Here is a 14,238-nt window from a genome sequence, read left to right on the forward strand (position 1 = left end):
CATTTGATAAAGATCCATACCTAGAGACTGAAAAGTTGCTCAGGTCACACCAATGCTCAGGAAAGAAAAGAGGAGTAATCTACTAAATAACAGACTCATATCACTAATGTTGATTTGCATTAGGATTTTGGAACGTATATTGTGTTTGAATATTTTGAATTATCTCAAAGGTAATGATTCATTGATAAATAGCTAAGATAGATTCAGAAATATCGACCTTTTAAAACACAGCTAGCTCTTTAGTCACACAAAGTAATAAGTGTTGTCGACTGGGGATCTCAAATTGATTCCATATTTGTAGATTTCCAGAAGACTTTTTGAAACAGTTCCTCACAAGCATTTTCTAATCATATTGTGTGCCTATGGAGTATTGTCTGAGTTGTACAACTGGATGTGTGGTTTCCTGTCAGAATGGTCACAGTTCATAGCAATTGATGGAAAATCGTCAAGTAAAACAGAAGTGATATCTGACATTCCTCAAGGAAGTGTTATAGACCACCTGCTGTTGCCGATCTACATTAACAATTTAAGAGAGAATCTGAGCAGTCCTCTTAGATGATGCTATCATTTACAGTCTCGCAAATCATTTACTGTCTTGTAAAGTGATCAGATGATCAAAATGAACTGCAAAATGATTTAGGCTACCTATCCATATGATGCAAAAAGTGGTAACTGACCTTAAATAATAAAAATTTTTATGTCATCTGCACGAGTAGTAAAAGGCATCTACTAAATTTTGTTTACATGATAATTCACACAGATCTAAAGGCTGTGAAGTCTACTGAATACTTAGGAATTACATTTACAAATAACTTAAATTGGAATGCTCACATAGATAATGTGGTGGCAAAGCAAACAAAAGACTGTGATTTAATAGTAAAACATTTAGAAGATTAGGATTACTAAAGAGACTATCTACAACTATACTTGTCTGTCCTCTTTTGGAGTATTCTGCATGGTGTGGGATGCTTACCAGATAGGACTGACAGAGGACATCATTTAAAAGTTCAAAGAAAGGCAGCTCATTTTGTATTATTGGGAAACAGGAAAGTGCATGCCACAGATATCACATGTGAATTGGGGTGGCAGTCATTAAAGCAAAAGCATTTTGCTGGAGCAGGTTCTTAAAATTTCAATCATCAACTTTCTCCTCCGAATGTGAAAATATTTTGTTAGAGCCCTCTTACATAGGGAGAAATGATCATTGTAATGAAATAAGAGAAATCAGAGCTTGTACGGAAATATTGAAGTGTTTGTTTTTCCTCAAATGCTGTAGGGGAGTGGAATGGTAGATAAATAGGTTGAGGGTGGTTCTCTGAACCCTCTGCCAGCATTCAATTGTGAATTACAGACTAGTCATGCAGATATAGATAATGTAGATAGGCTTTCAATATTGTGCACCGATTCTCTAATTTTATACATTGCTCAAATACTTTCGTGGCGCTTTGGAGTGACCCCTTTAAAATAAAAATTTACCAGTCTTCTTAATATGTATTTTGGTAATGAGGTTGATAAGAAGTTACAACAATACTTTCTTATTACTCCCCAGTTTTGGGTTTTATTAATGAACAAAATCGCCGCAGTGTTCCATAACAATTACGGGCTGAAGTTTCCTGCTGATGGAACCAATATGATTTTCTGTGTTTCTGAGCATACAGGTTGTGTACGCTGTTTGGAGTCTGGTGTATGCTGAATCAAATGTTTTTATTGTTGTGATCTTCCATCTGAAGATTGGTTTCATGGAGTTGCCCATGCTAGCCTATCCTGTGTGACCCTCTTCACCTCTGCGTAACTACTACAGCGTACAATAACTTGAACTTGCTTACTGCAGTCAGTTTTTGGTCTCCTACAGTTGTTACCCCCATTATATTCACAGATGACCACATATTGTGGAAATTGCATATTGTAATGTAGGATGCAATAATAACGTACGGAAAGTTTCTGTTGAAAATTACGAATTATTTAGGAATAAAGCAGATGGCTCACCAAAAGGCAGAAGCACTGTCTCATTGATAGGCACACGAACAAAAGGTTTGTAGAATGAGATTTTCACTGTGCAGTGGAGTGTGCACTGATATGAAACTTCGTGGCAGATTAAAAGTGTGTGCCGGACTAAGAGTCAAACTTGGGACCTTTGCCTTTTGTGGGCAAGTGCTCTACCATCTGAGCTATCCATGCATGACTCACGACCCGTACTCACAGCTTTACTTCCACCAGTACCTCGTCTTCTACCTTCCAAGCTAAAAGTACGTTGCTTGGCGAGCTTCCAGAATGCACTTTCTTTTTCTAGCTGTAGGGAAAACATGCGCGCGCGTGCACACACACACACACACACACACACACACACACACACACACACACACACACACACACTCACTCACTCACATGCACATGCATGTCTCCTTATGTTGTGGTCGCTCAACTGCCAGCTCTTTACTGGCCCATGGTGAGTGTTCTGGAGTGAGGTGGGGCTTTAGAGTGGGGTAGGATGGGGTGGGTTGAGGCAATGTGAGGGATGGAGAGAGATGGGAGGGGTTTGGAGGGCAGCATTTCGTGGCTCGTGGGAGAGTGGGGAGCCATCTGTGGGCTAGCTAGGGGTGCAGGTAGAGGGGTCAGGCGACAGACAGCTGGGCACTCATAGACTAGGGTGTGACGTGAGATAACAGCACACAACTAGCTGATTGGGAAGGGGGGAGAGGGGGGGGGAGGGGTGGGGCAGGGGCGTGTGTGTGTGGGGGGGGGGGCAGGGGGGCTGGTAGTTAACTTGGATTTAGGCCAGGAAGCAAAGGATGTGCTGTAAGTATGGCTACGAAAGTTGAGTATTCTTAAATAAGATCAGCTGGTGGCAATGTATTGGAAAGTAACTGGCACACAAAGTGCAATTTTGGCTCCTTTTTCTTTGTGAATTTTAAATAGTCTGCAGAGCAAATTGAATTAGGAGGATCAGGCATTTGTGTGGGTCTAGGAAAGTAAATTGTAGAGCCAGATAAAAGGCGCGCAAGACAGGAGGGGTACTACTGCTCATCACTGCTGTATCGTGCTACTAGTACATGTCAGTGTGAGTGCACTGAGAGTGGTGTTGCCGTACATGCGTCTTTAAATTGGTCACCCACTGATCATTGCAGGCTGGCTGCTGGATTCTGTCTCTGGGAGCCAAGCGTGTGGCGCGGTCGCTGCCATGCCATCTGCTGGTGACTCGCACATATATTAGTGTGGAACAGTGCTGACTGATTCTCTGTGTGATTCTAGTTTGTAATGTGCACATCAGTGTTCTGTGTCTTGTTGAGTCCTTAGAGGCATATTGTTCGGAGGTTATTATTAAAGCCATATTTGTGCGACTTGGATCACACTTCAGTATTACTTGGTTATTACATCACCACAAACATATGGACCGGGAATGTACATGCTTTGACAGTTTGCTACGTCTCTCTCTTCTAGGACTGACATGGTAGCTGCCTTGCATTTCTTAATGACTCTGACCTTGTCAACCACAAACCGAATCTTAGTACAGTCATGATTTCCCTGAAGAGATTACATGACAGCAGAGACTTGTAAAATTGTGTTACCCATTTCTCTAGCCAGTGAAGATTCATTCTGTACCTTCAGATACAGTGTCATGTAGGAGTAGAACAGCAAGAAATACGTAGCTCCTCTAACCGTAATGACAGTTTATCACCTCCCAACACTACATGTACCAATGTTTCAGTGCATTTTTGAATATGTTTGTTAACAGATTCATCAACACAACAAAAATTTACGATCTCAGTAGCATCTTATTTCTTAACTCATACTTTACTATTCATCAGAATCTTCATCGCTGCTCTTTGATTCGTCAGAGCTCCCTGCCGTACTTTGTTTTATTTCATAGTCAGAATTAGGTGAAATACCACCTACCGTATTTACTCAAATCTAAGCTGCACTCAAACCTGAAAAATGAGACTCGAAATAAAGGAAGGAAAAAAAAAAATTCCCGAATCTAAGCCGCACCTGAAATTTGAGACTCGAAGTTCAAGGGGAGAGAAAAGTTTTAGGCTGCACCTCCAAATCGAAACAAAGTCGGTCCATTGTAATATGAGACACAATTTAGGTCGAATGAATGACGATACAGCTACAGTAGTTTGGTTCGAGTCGTAAGCTTAGCACTTAAGCTTTACCAGGTAGCCTTTGCTATGCGTCAGGCCCTCCGTCCGTATTTATACTGGTACCCTTCCTTTTTCACGTGCTTCGTCTGGTTTGAATCAATTGCTTATTTTGCTTTGATCTGATAAGTGCCGGTTTCCTTGTTATAGGCGTTTATGTCACTCTAAGCTGAAAATACATTACTGTACTGTGTCATGCATTGTTTGTCGCATTCTGATAGTGCGTGTTTGCGGCCTGTCGTCGCTCGCGGCATGGCTTGCTTTTATGCACGCTACCACCGCCTACAATTAAAAAAAAAAAAAAAAAAAAAAAAAGAGAGAGAAATCATCTCATTAGCGAAACAATGGCAAGAGACTATTTGTTGTTACTTACACTGCTGCTTTCTTTGATAATGATCAACAAGAACCAAATAATAGACTGCGTATGATAGAACATGTTCTGAACGAGAGTTAGGCGAAAATTTATCTCCGTTTGAAAATCTTTGCGGCCGCTTCTTTAGTACATCAAATTCTGCACAGAAATTAGAGTCATCTTAGATTTAAAAATCTAGTCAGTTGCCGTGCTTCAGTTCTGACTGTATCACTATTAGGCATAAGAATAATACGAATATAAACATGACACGATACGTATATTCTTCCACATTTGCTGTTGTCTCACTCTAGTTTCGTAGTTTATTAGGCAGACAGGATTTAAATAAGATAGCAGCAAACACGAAAGAATACGTGGCAACATGTTTATATTCGTATTACTCTTATGATGAAGAGAATACTGCATGTGATTCACATTTCATCAGGTTCCTATAAGCAACCATCTCTTCTCACAGGTAGGAAAAAATTCAGAACGTAGAGTTGGCCATATTGACAAACATCCGAAACAGTCTTGCCAGTCGGATTTTCGTAATACATTGAAGTTCTGCTACATTCGAAGATGAACAATACGGAATTTATATTTACTTCGTTGGATAATGTATGAAAATCGTCTTCCACCTTTTTTTTTTTAATTTATTTACTGACGCAGAGGTTTTGGCACAAGTATTTATCTTTGTGCCTACGAAGCATGCCTGTGTAGCGCTACATATATTCGACGGCAAAAGTTAGTTGTGGCAGCACCTACCGACATTTTTCAGAACTTCCACTTGCTTTGCACTCGATTCTAAGCCGCAGGCGGTTTTTTGGATTACAAAAACCAGAAAAAATGCGGCTTACATTTGAGTAAATACGGTACATCCTCTCCTTTGGATTCAACTCCTTAAGTATTATCTTTCGAGTCAACACCTGCTAATCTGTGAGACCGAAATGATGAGCCATACTACTCTATTTCACTGTGCCTGTTTGTTTCATTTGTATAACATTTTATTCCATCATAGATGCTGCACTTACAGTTTCATATATGCATTGCAGCAGCAGACACAATAAAAGTAGCAATCAGCAGTGCTTAGTTTGTGAATGGGTAAAAAATATGCCGTTGTCCCAGTTCCACATATCCCCAAAATTTGATTCTGCCAAATTCTGTACTCTCTGAAATTGAATGTTTAATCCAAAGATGAAAGTGAACAAGTTTGATGCAGTATTGCTAATATTGTTTATTACTCATCTTGCTGGATGAAGTGCATACTGTGTCCTTTCTGAAAGGTTTGCAGAAGTAATGCACATACCAGTTTTCTAAAAACTTACATTGAGATTGTGCTCTCCTTCCTCTTGTACAAATTAGTAGAGCCCTTCGGATTACTCCACAATATGCCTCTTGGCAAGGTGGTAACGACAGTATTATGAAAAGGATAGATTGGCACTCACTGTATAGTGTAGATGTTGTGTTGCAGGCAGGGGAAAAAAAAAAAAAAATACACCACCCATTAAACACGTAAGCTTTTGGTGCAAACCTCCCCCCCCCCCCTTCCCACACACACACACACGCGCACACACACACACACACACACACACACACACACACACACACACACATGCGCGCAAATGCAGATCACACATACATGACCACGGTCTCTGGCTGCTAGGGCCAGACTGGGAGCAACTGCGCATCATGGGAGAAACAACATTCATATGTGTGTGTGTGTGTGTGTGTGTGTGTGTGTGTGTGTGTGTGTGTGTGTGTGTGTGTGTTTTGTCCACTTACGAAGAAGACTTTCTGATCGAATGCTTACGTGTTTAGTAGTCTTTTTGTTGTGCTTGTCTGTGACCTAACATTTCCTGTGTACAGTGAATAGCAATGTATCTTTTTTATAATATGGTCATTATTCCAGCCTAGATTTTCTATTGTTTGTTTCCTTTTAAGACCTTACAGAGACAGTTACTGACAATTTCTTTTTTCTTATTGGAGAAAAGTAAAACCATATGGGGGCAGACGTAGATTGTGAATGAATATGGAATAGAGTATTTTTATTCTCCCTGTATGCTGTGTCAATAACGTCACCTCACACACTTCATTTCTGGCAGCACCTCCTCCTCAACACATGACTGTCCCCCACCACCTCACCATAGTCTTCAAGTTACATCCTATAGCACTTCTGGGTGGACAAATAGATGAAGGATGTAGTTTAAAACAGTATAACTAAACTTAAAAGCCGAACTGCCCTTTTATAGAGACTGCCATCATTATTTAAACATACTAAACAACATCAAAACAGTCAAAAGAAATTGTTTTTCAAAAGAGCAGAAAATTGTAGTGAAATTCATGAAAGGATTGTTTTAAATTGTTATATCTTAAATCTGTCAGCATTTCCCAAGATTTTCTGGCTTAATTAAGACTAGGTCATGCCACCACAGTGGTCAAACAGTGGACTTGCCTTCGAGAGGACAACGGACCCGAGTCCCATCGGGCCACCAAAATTTGGGTTTTCCTTGATTTCCCTAAATGATTTAAGACAAATTCTGGGATGGTTCCTTTGAAAAAGATGACATTCAGCTGAGGAAGCTACATAGTGCTGGTGGAAGCATGAGTATTTCAGAGCACACCATCCATTGCACATTGTTAAACATAGGGCTCTGCTGCAGACAACCCCTGTATGTTCCCATGTTGACAACACAGTTGAATTACAATTTCTGTGGCTCAGGAGCATTGAGATTGGGCAGTGAATCAATAGAAACGTGTCATCTGGTTGAATCATTCGAGTTTCGCATTACACCTGCGTGACGGTTTTGTGCACATACACTGTCAACAGAGTGAATTGGTGCTTGAAAGGTGCACTTTGCTACAGACTTAGGCCAGTGGGAGCAATATTATGCTATGGAGGACATTCACCTGGTCTTCTATGGGTCCTGTGGTAGTAACTGAAGGCTCCATAACAGCTTTGTTCTGTGTGAACATTATTGTGCACTGTCCGCACCCTGTCCCTAATGAAGGTGACATGTTTCAACAATATGACTTTCAGTGTCACGAGGCCAGAATCAAATTCACCCCTTCTGAATCTGATGGAATACATCTGCAATGCTATCAGATACCAGTTCTGCACCCAGAAACCACTGATCTGCAATTTATGGGAATTACATGACCTGTGCTTAGACATGCGGTGCTGCATAATGCTGGGAACATACCTCACATAATGCTGGGAACATACCTGAAATTTGTTGAACTTGTCCCACACAAAATCACTGCTGTATTGTGTTCCAACAGTGGACAAACACATTATCAAACATGAGGTCATAGTGTTTTGTCTCATCAGTTTATATATTCAATGCTTGAATGAAAGGTGTGCTCTTTTCCTTTTTTCTGCTATTGCGTGTATGTGTAAAGCAGGATGTTCTACCATTTGGGCTTGTTTATATGATGGCTGTCAGTATTACCACCTGCACAGATACTAAATGCTCCTTTTGTGAAGACCTTTTATCTTGAGAACACTTTTAACTTTGTTTCACAAATGGCAGCACAGTTTCAAGAAAGCTTCTTAATTTCATGTAATAGTTAAAATAATACCTTCAGCAAAAGATGTGTGTGTTGGAGTGGGGAAAAAGATTGGAGATGTATGTAGTTTAATTTTCATAAATTGTTAAGAAGGTTAACAGCCTGGCATGCTAAGATAAATTCAGACATTCTCTAAAAAGAGAGAAAAAGATTAATTTAACAGAATCAGTGAGGTATACAAATATAACAACAGACTTGTAGAACCATTATTTTGTAGGTTAGATTAGGTTAGATTCAGCTTTTGTTCCAAGACCCAAAACATGAGACGATTCTCATGGGTGAGTAACATGCCAGAAAGTATAACATAAAAAATATAAAACATTTGAATACCCTGAATTTGTCAGGAGATTGTCAAACTAGGTGAATACAATACAAACTGGAACAGCTAATATTTTCAGAATTGATACGCTGTCAGACTGAAACATTGTTATGCACTATTAATAAATTTATCAAACAAAAAGTACATAATCTTGACTGTTATGGCAAAGTGCTCTCAGAACTGAAATCTAACAGACATTCTTATTTAAGCTGGCCTAACAGCCACTGTTAAGATATTCATCTATAGAGTAGGATGAGTTATCTATCAAAAAGTCTTTCAAACTCTGTTTAAACCATGCTTTATCTGATACCAAGTTTTTAATGGTGTCTTTCTTCCACAGATAAATTGTGTTGTAATGCGAGGTTTTAATGAAGATGAAGTGTGCAGTTTTGTGGAGTAAACAAAAGAGAAAAATGTTGATGTAAGATTTATCGAGTACATGCCTTTCAGCGGCAACAAATGGAATGATGGGAAGATGGTCTCATTTTGTGAAATGCTCCAAATAATTAGAAAGCAGTGGCCTAATTTTGATCCTCTTCCCAATGGGCCCAATGATACCTCAAAGGTACGTGCAGTATTACGTATGAACATACATTGAAAATAATTTAATGTTTATGACTTACTACCAATCACAAGAATACTTCACATCTGCTGGTGGTATGAGAGATAGACTGGTTTAGTTACATATTTCTCATCCCATTCAGTAAGTCTGTCCTGGCCTGGGTTTCTCTGCAGCTTTTCTGCAACTCTCCCCATTTCCTAAACCTTGACAATCCTTTTCTTTCTTCCCTTTTCCTTCCCCTTATTGTTTCTGCCAGAAGAAGAAGCCACTGGCTCCGAAAGCTTACACATTTCCATAACTTTAAGGGGAGTTAGAAGGGGAAAACATTCTTTTTCACTTTTTCGGGTTTTTATCTGATTATAAAATTTGCCATTTTCCAAATAAAATGATATGTATATTACTTATAAACTTGTGTGAGAAGTATTTCATTTTATTTTCTAAAATATAATCTACACCAGTTGAAAATGTTAAAATTTTTACATGCATTACTTCAAGACCTAATAAAATCTGTAATTTTTTATATACAGGGTAGTCCATTGATCGTGACCGGGCCAAATATCTCACGAAATAAGTGTCAAACGAAAAAACTACAAAGAACGAAATTTGTCTAGCTCGAAGGGGGAAACCAGCTGGCGCAATGGTTGGCCTGCTATAAGGCGCTGCCATAGCTCAAACTGATATCAACTGTGTTTTTTAAAATAGGAACCCCATTTTTTATTACATATTCGTGTAATACATAAAGAAATATGAATGTTTTAGTTGGACCACTTTTTTCAGTTTGTGATAGATGGCACTGTAATAGTCACAAACATATGTCTCATAATTTTAGACGAACAGTTGGTAACAGGTAGGTTTTTTAAATTAAAATACAGAACCTAGGTACATTTGAACATTTTATTTCGGTTGTTCCAATGTGATACATGTACCTTTGTGAACTTATCATTTCTGAGAACGCATGCTGTTACGGCGTGATTACCTGTGAATACCACATTAATGCAATAAATGCTCAAAATGATGTCTGTCAACCTCAATGCCTTTGGCAATACGTGTAATGACATTCCTCTCAACAGTGAGTAGTTTGCCTTCCGTAATGTTCGCACATGCATTGATAATGTACTGACGCATGTTGTCAGGCATTGTCGGTGGATCACGATAGCAAATATCCATCAACTTTCCCCACAGAAAGAAATCCGGGGACGTCAGATCCGGTGAACGTGCGGGCCATGGTATGGTGCTTTGACGACCAATCCACCTGTCATGAAATGTGCTATTCAATACTGCTTCAATCGCACGCAAACTATGTGCCGGACATCCATCATGTTGGAAGTACATCGCCATTCTGTCATGCAGTGAAACATCTTGTAGTAACATTGGTAGAACATTACGCAGGAAATCAGCATACATTGCACCATTTAGATTGCCATGGATAAAATGGGGGCCAATTAACCTTCCTCCCTTAATGCCACACCATACATTAACTTGCCAAGGTCGCTGCTGTTCCACTTGTCGCTGCCATCGTAGATTTTCCGTTGTCCAATAGTGCATATTATGGCGGTTTAGGTTACCGCTGTTGGTGAATGATGCTTCATCGCTAAATAGAACACATGCAAAAAATCTTTCATCGTCTCGTAATTTCTCTTGTGCCCAGTGGCAGAACTGTTCATGACATTCAAAGTCATTGGCATGCAATTCCTGGTGCATTGAAATATGGTACGGGTGCAATCAATGTTGATGTAGCATTCTCAACACCGACGTTTTTGAGATTCCCAATTCTCGCGCAATTTGTCTGCTACTGATGTGTGGATTAGCTGCCCCAGCAGCTGAAACACCTACTAGGGCATCATCATTTGTTGCAGGTCATGGTTGATGTTTCACATGTGACTGGACACTTCCTGTTTCCTTAAATAATGTAACTATCCGGCGAATGGTCCCGACACTTAAATGATGTTGTCCAGGATACCGAGCAGCATACATAGCACGCGCCCCTTGGGCATTTTGATCACAATAGCCATACATCAACACGATACCGACCTTTTCCGCAATTGGTAAACGGTCCATTTTAACACGGGTAATGTATCACGAAGCAAATACCGTCCGCACTGGCGGAAAGTTATGTGATACTACATACTTATATGTTTGTGACTATTACAGCAGCTGGCCGAAGTGGCCGAGCGGTGCTAGGCGCTACAGTCTGGAAACGCACGACCGCTACGGTCGCAGGTTCGAATCCTGCCTTGGGCATGGATGTGTGTAATGTCCTTAGGTTAGTTGGGTTTAAGTAGTTTTAAGTTCTAGGGGACTGATGACCTCAGAAGTTAAGTCCCATAGTGCTCAGAGCCATTTGAACCATTTTTGACTATTACAGCTTCATCTATCCCAAAGTGAAAAAGTGGTCCAGCTAAAACATTCACATTTCTTTACGTACTACATGAATATGTAATAAAAAATGGGGGCTCCTATTTTTAAAAAATGCAGTTGATATGAGTTTGACCTATGGCAGTGCCATTTAGCAGGCCAACCATAGCGCCATCTGGTTTCTCCCTTCATGCTAGACGAATTTCGTTCTTTGTAGTTTTTTCATTTCATGCTTATTTCGTGAGATATTTGGCCCGGTCACTATCAATGGACTACCCTGTAGAAAGCTGTGGATTGCTGTGTTATAAAGGTTAAATTATGTGTTTGCATTGGTAGCACTGTCAAAAATAGTATCGTATCTTTTCATAGTATAAACATGCTTTGTATATCAAAGTGCTAACGTTTTTCCGAGGAGAAGTGATGAATAGACTGGTAAATCTCTCAAAAAGTATGACTCCAAAATGAAGTGTTTTTAAGAAATGTGGGTTTCATGGTAATAAATTTTTGAATAAAGAGAAACATTGTGTTCAGCATGTGGTGTGTGAAGTTGCAGACAATGAAATACTGGCAAACTCATGAGTATCTAGCGAAACACCCATTAGTGCTTCGAAGATTAAAATAAAACATAGTGATAACACAGTTATCTCAAAACAAAACTCATGTAAACGGTAAGTTAGGTTATATTCTGATACATTTACACATCCTAACAGGGGTGTTATGTGAATGTGTGTGCTGTATGTATGTGGAGGGCCAGTTAGTTTACATGAAGACATTGAGGTATCAAATGGACTAGCCAGGAAACTTACCATTAATTCTGCCATTTGTAAATACACTCATTCATTTTGGAATTCTGATAAGTGTAAAGATAATTATTTTGACATAAATGTTAGGTGGTTTTATGGATTGAGAGCTATTGGCAAAGGACACACTGCAGCAGAAACAATGTGTGTCGTGATGTATATGCCACGCCCACTTTGTAAAATGGACAAGTATGCAGGATTTATTGGAGCTGCTGTGAAATCCACTGCATGTGAGTCAATTAAGGGTGCTACAAATGAAGCTGCTGAAATAAACGATGGTATGATTGTCATATCAGTAGCTTTTGGGGCACTTGGTAGAAGCGCAGCTGCAGTTCTAAGAATTCTGTTGCTACAGTGACCAGTGTTGATACTGGAAAGCTAATAGATTTCCAGATTTTAACCAAACATTGTTATAAGTATAAATCAGGGAATGAAGAAGGGCATATCTGTGACAGAAATTATGAAGGACAACTAGTCGTACGGAGGCCTGTGGAGCTGTTGAAATTTATAATCGATCTGTAAACTAAAGGGGAGTGTGTTACACTAAGTTCTTAGGTTATGCAGACTCAAATGCATATAACAGTGTAGTAGCCACTCAGCCTTATGGTGAGAAGCTTATCACAGAACTGGAATGTGTTGCTCATGTCCAGAAGAGGATGGATACCAGATTGAGGAAGTTGAAACAAAGTTTGAGAGACAAGAAACTTTCAGGTGGTAAGACCATAAGAAGCAGGCTGACAGACAACATGATTGATGAACTACAACAGTATTATGAGATTGCCATTAGAAATAATACTGAGGATTTGTTGAAAATGAAGCAGGCAGTATGGGCTACCTTCTTCCAGAGACTGTCAGCTGATGATAAACCAGTACACCATCTTTGCCCTCCTAGATCTGGTTCATGGTGCAATTACCGCAATGCCCAGTACTCAAACAGGTCATACAGCCATAAACATTCTATCCCAGCAGCAGTTGTGGATATCATAAAACCTGTTTACAGAGACCTGGCAATCCTGAATTATTGAAGAAGTGTCTGCATTGTCAGACTCAAAATCCCAGTGAGTCGTTCAATAATCTTATTGTGTCAGTGTCGTTGTAACTGCCATCTGCATCACGTCTGCTGTGCAGCGAGCTATGCTAATTGAAGTATGAACTCTATTTTTCTTACTTGTCACTTCCTTTTCCATGTGTTTTTGCTTTTAGGAAGCTTTAATTGTCGGGTGCTAGTAATAGTGTTCCATAGATTTCGTGTTTGTTTTGAATACAGTCAGAGAGAGTCCGTTTAGTCAGCCATAATGCCAGTAGTGCTAGTGTTTGTTTTCAATACAGTCCAGAGACAGGTAGTGCTATTTTCATTGTTTTCTACAGGAAGTGTCTAGTAACCACAGTTTAGTCAACTATCAGCCGCCTTTAGTGAATTAGCAGTCTAGTTATAAGTTGATTAACTCTCTACAGTAAATTGATTTCTTATGATGGATAGGATGTGTGACTGCTGTGTACGGACACAGGAGGAGCTGGCCACTGTTCGCAAACAGCTGAATGTGTTGAAGCCGCGGTTAGCCATCTTCAGGCTGCTGCCTCAGAGTGTAGCGGCAGTGGGGAGTCTGGTGCGTTGCATGGTACACCCCAGGTGTTACATTACATGCTTCACCCACTGACCCTGCTGTCAAGACATCTTTGCGGCTACCGGGCACGGTTGGGCCACCCTCTTCCCAAGGGGAGTGGCGGGTTCAGCGGCATTCGCGGCGCATGAGGCGGAGGGTCAGTGTGGAGGCTGGCCGTGTGGCATCGCCCGTTCTGCCTGTGAGTGGACATGTGGCCACTCCTTCAGCAAGGTCCGAGCAGGCACATGGGGGGAGGGGTATATTAGTTATTGGGAGCTCCAACGTTAGGCGGGTGATGGAGCCCCTTAGGGAAATAGCGGAAAGGTCGGGGAAGAAGGTCAGTGTTCACTCTGTCTGCTTGCCGGGGGTCTCATCCGAGATGTGGAGGAGGCCGTGCTGGCAGTGATAGAGAGCACTGGGTGCACCCGACTGCAAATTGTTGCTCATGTCGGCACCAATGAATCCTGCCGTCTGGGTTCAGAGGTCATCCTCAGTTCGTACAGGCAGTTAGCGGAGTTGGTGTAGGCGGAAAGCCTCGCGGGG

General features: G+C 40.5%; 1 pseudogene; it reads left to right on the forward strand.

The window, feature by feature from the left end:
• LOC124554871 overlaps nt 1–14,238 on the forward strand; it is a 76,108-nt pseudogene that overhangs the window by 11,046 nt on the left and 50,824 nt on the right.

The sequence above is a fragment of the Schistocerca americana genome, chromosome X (genome assembly GCF_021461395.2).
Source record: "Schistocerca americana isolate TAMUIC-IGC-003095 chromosome X, iqSchAmer2.1, whole genome shotgun sequence".
Lineage (NCBI taxonomy): Eukaryota > Metazoa > Arthropoda > Insecta > Orthoptera > Acrididae > Schistocerca > Schistocerca americana.